The sequence below is a fragment of the Lissotriton vulgaris genome, chromosome 1_1 (assembly GCF_964263255.1).
Source record: "Lissotriton vulgaris chromosome 1_1, aLisVul1.2, whole genome shotgun sequence".
NCBI lineage: Eukaryota > Metazoa > Chordata > Amphibia > Caudata > Salamandridae > Lissotriton > Lissotriton vulgaris.
The window spans coordinates 1461391239-1461400044 of NC_141685.1; the positions used below are offsets into that span (position 1 = coordinate 1461391239).

Consider the following 8806-nt stretch of genomic DNA (forward strand, 5'->3'; position numbering starts at 1 on the left):
TTCCTGGTCCACGTGGCAGCAGAGACAAACTACTCGACAGCCGCTGATCGCAACCTGACACTGCCTGGTTCCTTCCGTCCTGGTTCCATCCTGGTCACTGGCTAGTGACCTACACTATGTCCCCTCTTCTTTCAGGTACTCTACATCTTCGATCCACCCTTGGATCCAACCGGACTCTTCTCTCCTGGCCGCCTGCAGCATCTTTACCTCCAGGCTCCATAGAACTCCACAAAGAAAACCGACGCACTTTGGCACCTATGCACCCGCTTCCTGTGGGTGAGGTAACGAGATTACACTGGTGCTCCTATAGTGGTTTACACCTCTAGTGTCCTACTTTTTAGTGGCTAAGTTCTAGTCCAGTCGGAAGACTCCTAAACCTATAACTTTCTGATTTTTACACACCATTGACTTGTATGGTAAACGCGGTTGCCTATAGACACTGACCCGCATCCTGTGGGCCTCCTATGTCCTAACTTTTCTTAGTCCAGTGTAGGCCCAGCGATTCCCTAGGCCCTAGGCCTGTTCATTGTTTGTGACGTGGTACTTATACCACTTTCTTAATATATGGTTTGAGGGCCACACGGCCTGTCCATAATTGTGCATCTTATTGTATGTTATACTGTGTTCTTTGTTTAACGCTAGTGCTCCTGTGCTCATAAAGAGTCAAGGGGATTATTCTAGAATAAATACATATATTTTATAATATATAATTTGTGTGGTGTCCTTTCATTTGGTATTTAAAGGATTGCATATGGTAAAACAGCTGGCTTCACAAGCCCTCTTGAGTTTAGCCTAAGACTGCTTTTGTCCATGCTACCACTAGGATAGCTGGTCTATAAGGTTGACTTACAACCAATCACCATAAGGGTCATTTGGACTGGTGCAAGGTGCGCACTAGAATAGTGATCATCATATACCAGGCCAACTTCTCACACAGAGCACCCTCTGGTTCGCCGCTGCCACCCTCTGGATCATCACTGCCACCCTCTGTCTCATCACTGCCACCCTCTGGTTTGCCACTGCCACCCTCTGGTTTATCACTGCCACCCTCTGGTTTGCCACTGCCACCCTCTGGATCATCACTGTCCCCCTCTGGTTCATCACTGCCACCCTCTGTTTCACCACTGTCACCCTCTGGTTCATCACTGCCACCCTCTGGTTCATCACTGCCACCCTCTGGTTCATCACAGCACCCTCTGGTTCACCAGTGCCACCCTCTGGATCATCACTATCCCCCTCTGGTTCACCACTGTCACCCTCTGGTTCATCACTGACACCCTCTGGTTCATCACTGCCACCCTCTGGTTCATCACAACACCCTCTGGTTCACCAGTGCCACCGTCTGGATCATCACTGTCCCCCTCTGGTTCACCACTGTCACCCTCTGGTTCACCACTGCCACCCTCTGGTTCACCACTGTCACCCTCTGGTTCACCACTATCATCCTCTTGTTCACCACTGTAGATTATGGGGGGAAAGCACACCTGCCCAGCCTCAACTGAGATGAATTAATTTGGGGCTGGTTAATGTGTCACTGAATTTGTGCTTCAAGTCTGGCACCTGCTTCCTTAGCTGTAAGACCTTCCTGTTGCAGTTATTTTTTTTTACAGGAGCATTGTGCCATACTTGTAACTATTCTCTGACCTTGCTTTGAGGGTCAGAGAATAGTTGCAAGTAGGCAACTGTACTCTGGAGGGGCCCCTCAGGAAGCACTACAGGGAATGGTTACAAATTAGCTCGAACTTTTGCACCTGCTAAGTGCTTTCAGTTTTCCAAAATTCGTTTTTCTGCCATTTCGCGAGGTTCACGGGGCGCGAATTCGTGTGAAATGGAACTTGCAAGCCACAAATTTGTGCAAATTTGCTGATTTCTTTTTTTTTACGTGTTTGCGTGTTTTTTTGCTTATTCGCGGACCGCTTGCAACGTACCGGCCCCGAGGTTGCCCATGCGGTCATGTATGGGCGCGGCCATCTTGTTTGCGTGACGTGTTTCCGTTTCCGGGCGCTAGTTGTATGCTTGCGTCGTATGCGGCGCGCGATTACGTGTTCATGGGCGTTTTTGCGTGCTCGCGGGGGAAATATCGCGCAAACTTACCCACGCGGTCCTCTATGGGCGTGGCCATCTTGTTTTTCATTCACTGCTATGGTTTTGGGAATGCTACCTTTTGTATTCATCTTACATCTTTGTAATCCTATGTTTTTCTGAACTTTTTTTTTTTTTTGCTTATGATCTCTCTCTTCAAATTCCTACATCTATATTTTGTGTTTTTTAAAACTTTTTGTTACTTTATTACCTACCTTATTTATTTCGCTCTCTCTCTTAGTTTTTTTCACACCTATTCTTCTTTCCTTCTTCTTGTGCCCAGGACCATGGCTAAGGGAGGCGACAAGGGCAAGAAGAAGGGCCCAGCAACCATTACCCAGCTCCCTTGCAGGCGTTTGAGGGGGGAGGAAGTCAAGGCCAGGGAGATCTTCTCTGCGGTGGAGGTGGCTGCCTTGATGGTTTTTGTACAAGTCCACCTCCCTAAGACAGTGGCAGCAGGAGGGCGGATTGCTTCCGGTTACGGCCTCCGGGAGCGTCGCCAGCTGTGGGAGAAGGTGTGCCGGCGCATGTATAAAGAGTCTGGGGTCCGGCGCACCTACCAGCAAGTGGCGCACCGGTGGAGTGACATCTTGGACCGGGAGCATGACATACTCGACCTGCTTGGTGTGGAGATCACTGGCCTTGGTAAGTAGCTATTTAATAACTACTTTTTTTCCTTCTGCTCTGTTATATTGCTAATCTATTTTTTTCCTGAAGAGTACGAATGCTGCTGATTCGATTACATTGCAGGTAAATTAATGTTTAAATAGTTTCTGTCATTGCAGGTGCTCGCCTGGTTATTGGCGTTGCTACTATGCTCACTTGTTTGCAACTTTTTAGTCATTTGAGAGCATTACTGCGTAATGCTAGAGACAGTCCACTCAAGTCTAGTCCTTCTTTGTACTCCTGATGTTGCCACTTTGAAGAGATAGTGGTGGATTGATATGTTGAGTATATTATTTATTACTTGTTATAGGACATTTGTTAGTGGTCTGCATTCATGATGACGGACTGTGTCTGTCACGCGACGTCTTGTGCTGCTGAGTGATGGAAGTCGTAGTAGAACCTTTTTGTTGTTGATGTAGTTAGTGAATTACATAACTTTCCTATTGGACGGTCTGCGAATCCTGCAATACTGTACTACTATCCTCCTAGTTGACCAGATCAGATGCAATTGATGTTAATTTGTTACCCCGACATAATTTTAGATTGAGTACAAAGAAATCAAATATTTCCAAAAAACAATCATCCATGTTGTGTTTCTTTATTTCATGATCACCAGGACCTCCCAGGGGCAAGGCGCCGGCGGTGACAGAGACTCCGGTGGCAGAAGGTGGACAGTAGCAGTCCCTTGCAGGCTCTTCTGCTGGCCCCAGTAAGTTGTTCTATTGTTATATTAATACTTATACTTCCCTAACTTTACAGCTCCTATTCATTACAAACTGGTTCCTAATAATTCAATGTTTTGCAAAATAGTCTTTGATCTTCTAATGTAGACTACTTTCTACATTCTTATCCTGCCTCTACCATCACTCTCTGTGCTACTACTATTTACAATTATGAGTCGGTCTTTGTAGGTAGCTAAGCTTGCCCATTCGGCAAACTATGTGAAACAAAACTCTGATACAGCAATAGCTCTAGGCACTGAGTTATGAATTAAGAAATGAAAACATTATTTCTTTATTTTTAATAGCGTAGTATTCTGATGGATGAAGATGACGTTAAAGTTTAAACAACATTCCCATGAATTAAATTAGTATGACTCTAACTTAATAATAGTTAACAGACACATGAAATTATTAGAATAACTGTGCGGGAGCCACCACCTTCTTTAAGGTACTTAAAGTACTGCTGGTGATGACTTAGTAGTAGTTGGTGAATCGTCTGGCAGAAGGGCAATGGAATCTTCTTTCTGTAATGAGAAAAATGTTGCCCGTTAAGCAATCATTCATCAGTTGGCATAAGAAGAAGTGTAGCATTTAATGGAATAAGCATATAAAAGGTTATCACCCTCCCCAAAACTGTTACTTTTTTTCAATCCCAGTAATAAAAAAATGTGTCATGTAACAGTTTCTTCCATTACGAGACAAAATAGGGGGTTGTGTATGGCATCTTTTTTCCTAGACGTCACAACATCTGATGCGGCACAGATGACCACCAGTGCCGGGGCAAGCAGTGCGGAGGGGTCCACTCTGGCTGCGGCTGCGCCAACAGGAGGAGCTGGGGGGGAAGACTCAGCGGCGGCGGACGGTGGTAAGTTATTATACTCCTTACTTATTGAAATTTTTTTGAGTAGGCCCGCAAAGGAGTGTATGATGTACTGTACAGTAGTACACAGCACACTAGTATAAGTACACTGTACTGTCAAGAACATTTACTAATTTAGAACTACTTTTTGGGCTATCACGGAGAAGACAGTCAACCTTGACTTTTAATAGCATTAGCGTCGGTACTTCTCTGGTAACCAATGCCCCCCTCTATTTCACTTCAACTCAGCTGGCAAATTTTTATTGTGAAGCCAAGTCATATCATATGAAGTTTAGGGATGTGAAGAACAAAAAGTTAAAGAAGGGTGAAACAAAGGACGAGCAAGTCTTAATATTTATGACTGTAATGAATGGTTTTGTTGAATGCAACTCAACATAAGAAGACGGCGGTTTCCAAAATATAATGAAAAGGGTGTTAGTTGGTTTTTGACAAAAATAAATTTTGGTACATTTGAGACATTAAGAAGAATCATAAATGTACTTTGGAAGCCTGGATTTTATCTTCTTTATCCTCCTCGCCGATAGCAGAGGTGTATGATGTAGTAGAGAAGACGCTGAGTGGATGAAGTATGGCCAGTGGCAGTGCCACCCCTATAGAAAAGTAAGACATTCAGATCCCCACTTGCATGTACTGCTTAAAGTACTTCGAGTCTGCATCATCAAGGCCTGTCTGTATTTCTTGGGTGAAAGCTGAGTGATCTGCCATTATGGAGGCTACCACAAGTTCACGTACCAGTAATTTCTTTTGCAACCCAAGAGAAAAAAAGTAAAAAAGGCCTTTTTTTTAGCACTCTCTGACTATGTATGTAGTAGTGAGTCCACCCATAGTGCTGCTAGTGGAATTCCTGAAACTCCCAGTAATGTCACAGGCTTACAAAGACGGCGGAAAGATACATGCCAAAATGTTATACTGTTACAACAGGTATCTGTGCACACGTCGCCTTTTACAGAGTAAATGCTGTAGCTAATCAAGCAACACAACCAATAGACAAACAATGTGGAAGTAGTCTTGACAGAAGTTTTTCTTCAATTCAGATTTTATCCACCACGCCCAGCCAACACGTGTTTCGTCAGGGCTAGTAGCCTACGACTTCATCAGGGCTCCCGCGGGCAGCGGTTCCAAAGCTATTGCCACAATGTGCTCTCAGCCGCTTCGAATTCTGACCCGGCTACCGGGTACTGTGGAGGTTCTCGCTGATTCGTCTCAGCCGTCCGTGTGATGGTTAATACCAAAGATGCGACACACCATAGGAGTATCCGTGTGAGCGGCAGGTTAAGCCGTACTGCTTTCCAGCGTCTCCGCCTGTAAATGCGGAAGTCACTTACACGCGGAGACGCTGGAAAGCTGAGGCGGCTGAGACGAATCAGCGAGAAACAGCTGGCCCCCCTAGAGCCTGGATGGCACGTCTGCGCCACCTCCGAAAGCGAGTGGACTACCTGGAGCGGTTGTGCGGAAAACACCAGCGCCAGCTCCGGGACCTCCGCAAAGAGCAGCGGGACATGCAGCAACAGCTTGCCAAACTACGCCACCGGAGGAAGTGACTTTCCCTTGCCCCTTTTTTAAAGACTGTTGGGGGGGTGGGAATTGGGTGTTTGGGAAAAGGGGACTTTTGGACTTTTTGACATTGGTTGGGTTAGGGAGGGGGGGTGAGTTCGGGTAATTTATTTTATTGTTGTGCTGAAAACAACACAAAGATATATTTCTTAATAATTATTTTTCTTACAAAAAGCACAGTATACGTGGTCATATATTATTTTGTGTGGGGGTTGGCGGTGGTTACTGGACGTTTGTTTTCTTCAAACTTACCAGCATGAATGAAACCTCTAGTCCTGAAATCTACCAAAATGCAAGAAACCGATTTAGTAAATTTAGTAGCTCTACTACTGTACTTTACTAGTAGTACTGTCAGTCTCTGCTCTCCTCCCAACTTAGTCCTCCTAGCCCATTTTTCTACTACCTCTCCAATATGCTTATCTTACCTGTGATTTGTGTTTGAGAATCGGGGTAGCCCCAGGGCTGGCTGCATTGCAAATGGTGATTAAGGTTGGTTGTTGACTTGAATCCTCGACGGATGCAATATCATTGTTGTGCTGGTAGCAGTAGTGGTGCACACTGGCAGTATCACCATATGAAAAAAAGAGGAAATTAAACATTGAGTGGCCTGAGCTTAGTATTAGAAACAGTACAATAGATAGTAAGGTACAGAACAGTGCCCTAAATTGTAGCCTAAGCAGTGCCAACGTAAGGTAAGCATTAAGCATTTGATTGTTCACGTTGTGTAGGAGGAGGATGTTCTTATCAATCCACGATGGCGCACATGAACTTCTGGTTGCTTTGACCTTATTCTCCCCAGCAAGTGTGTGGAATTTATTGTTGTTGTCAGTCACACCTCAATGAAATACCACACAGCCCGGGGGAAGAGGGTTAGGGTTTGAAAATTGGATGGGAATGGGGTTTTTTGGGAAAGTTTGGTAGAGAGGAAAAAAAACACAGCATGGACAGTCAAACAACAAATGAAGAGAAACAAATTTTTGGATTAGAAGATATTGATAAATCTTTAAAGGGACATAAAGGAAGTGCACTACTGCACGCCAGAAGTACTAAATGGATGCTTAGGTTACTAAAAAGTAGTACTACTACTTACTGCAAGTTACTAGTAACTACGAAGAAACAAGTTGACAGTACATGGCTGCAGTCATTACGCAATTTCACTTGCCTCTCTGCCCTCAGAGAGAATAAACACTTAGGGGCAGATTTATGAAGGGCTTGCGCCATGTTTACACCGCCGTTGCGTGACACAACGGCGCGGAAACGTGGCGCATCCCTGCGCCCTATTTACAACGTGACGCATCTAGGAGATGCGTCACGTTGTACAGCACTGCGCCATGAGGAGGCGTTTCTGCGCAGGGGGGGGCGTTCCTGCGCAGGAACGCCACCTGAAAGTGGCTGAGTGAAATCTATGAGATTTCACTCAGTGACTTTCAGGGCAATGCTGCGTCAAAACCCTGCGCCTGCTTGAAGCAGGCGTAAGGCTTGAGGCAGCATTGAAAGAATAGGCCCCCCCAGAGCATTGCTGGAGCTGCGTCGCGCTTGCGACACAACTCCAGCAATTCGTCACTTTTACGGCACAGATGCGTGACGCATCTGTGCCGTTTTTGCCCCATGGTGCGCCGCATCATAAATGCGGCGCACCATGGGTGGCGTAGCTGTGGCGCACTGTGGGGCATGTTAACTGGCGCATCCCTCGGGATGCGCCAGTTAACATAAATCTGCCCCTTAGAACATTAAATTAGTGTTAAACATAGCAAAGACGTATCAAATAGCTGGAGGGATGAATTTTAATCTAGAACACCCCCAAACACATGCAATACTGCTGCTAACCCTAACGAGCCCTAAGTAACAAAAAGTGCCAAAACGCTTTTCAGCATGGATTTTCTCCAAATCACTTTTATCCGGTATTAGACCTTCCCAGAAATGCCCCAAGGCCCACCAACCCTCCGCAAAAAAGCAGAACACCCCCAAACAGGCAAAAAGCAAAAATGGAAAATCTCATACTTAGATTATTTTTGGCCTTCTTTCAATTCTGTCCAAACGCGCTGTGCAGCTAGGTCATAACTCCACTTTTCCACCATGGATTATCTGAACAACAAATGCAATCAACATTAGACTGTGCCAGCAGTGCCCCTAGACCCCAAAATCCACCCCCAAACATCAGGAACCCCGCCAAACAGCACCCCAAAGACAAGCAAGTGAGCAAAAACGCAAAAACCTTTTCACCTCCGATTTTATCCAAAACACTTTTAACCGGTATTAGACCTTCCCAGCAATGCCCCCAGACCCATCAACCCAGGCGAAAACAAGTAGAAGACCCCCAAACAGCCAAAAAGCAAAACTACAAAAATGGGAACTTAGAAATTTTCAGGCAAATTTCCAAAATCACTCCACGCGCGCTCTGCAGCTAGGCCCTAACTCCCCTTCGCCACCATGGATTTTCTTCAAACCACTTGCAATCAAAGGTATCCATAACCAGTGTTGCTCCAAGACCCCCCAAACCTCCCCCCAAACACCAGGAACCCCCCAAGCAGGCAACCGAAAACGCTAAAGTGAGCGAAATTCCTGAAAATGGAAAAACTTTTTCACATCCGATTTGGTCCTAAACACTTGATTCCGATATTAGACCTTCCGAGCTATGCCCCCAGACCCCTGCAGCCACCCGCCCAAAAGCAGAACACCCTCAAACAGGCAAAAAAGTAAAAATGGGCCTACCTTCAATTCAGTCCAAATACGCTGTGCAGCTAGGTCATAACTCCACTTTTCCACCATGGATTTCCTGAAAAACAAATGCAATCAACATTAGACTGTGCCAGCAGTGCTGCCAGACCCCAAAACCCACCCACAAAAACCTAGAAGCCCCCCAAACAGCACCCCAAAGACAGGCAAGTGAGCAAAAATGCAA

General features: G+C 45.6%; 1 long non-coding RNA gene across 1 annotated transcript; it reads right to left on the reverse strand.

The window, feature by feature from the left end:
• Nucleotides 1-3797: 3797 nt before the first annotated feature.
• Nucleotides 3798-7991, reverse strand: LOC147750673 (uncharacterized). The gene is made up of 3 exons (XR_015299800.1): nucleotides 7906-7991; nucleotides 6330-6462; nucleotides 3798-3994 (listed from the first exon to the last, which is right to left on the reverse strand). It is a non-coding gene; the product is annotated as an uncharacterized LOC147750673 (long non-coding RNA).
• Between the last annotated feature and the right edge of the window lie 815 nt (nucleotides 7992-8806).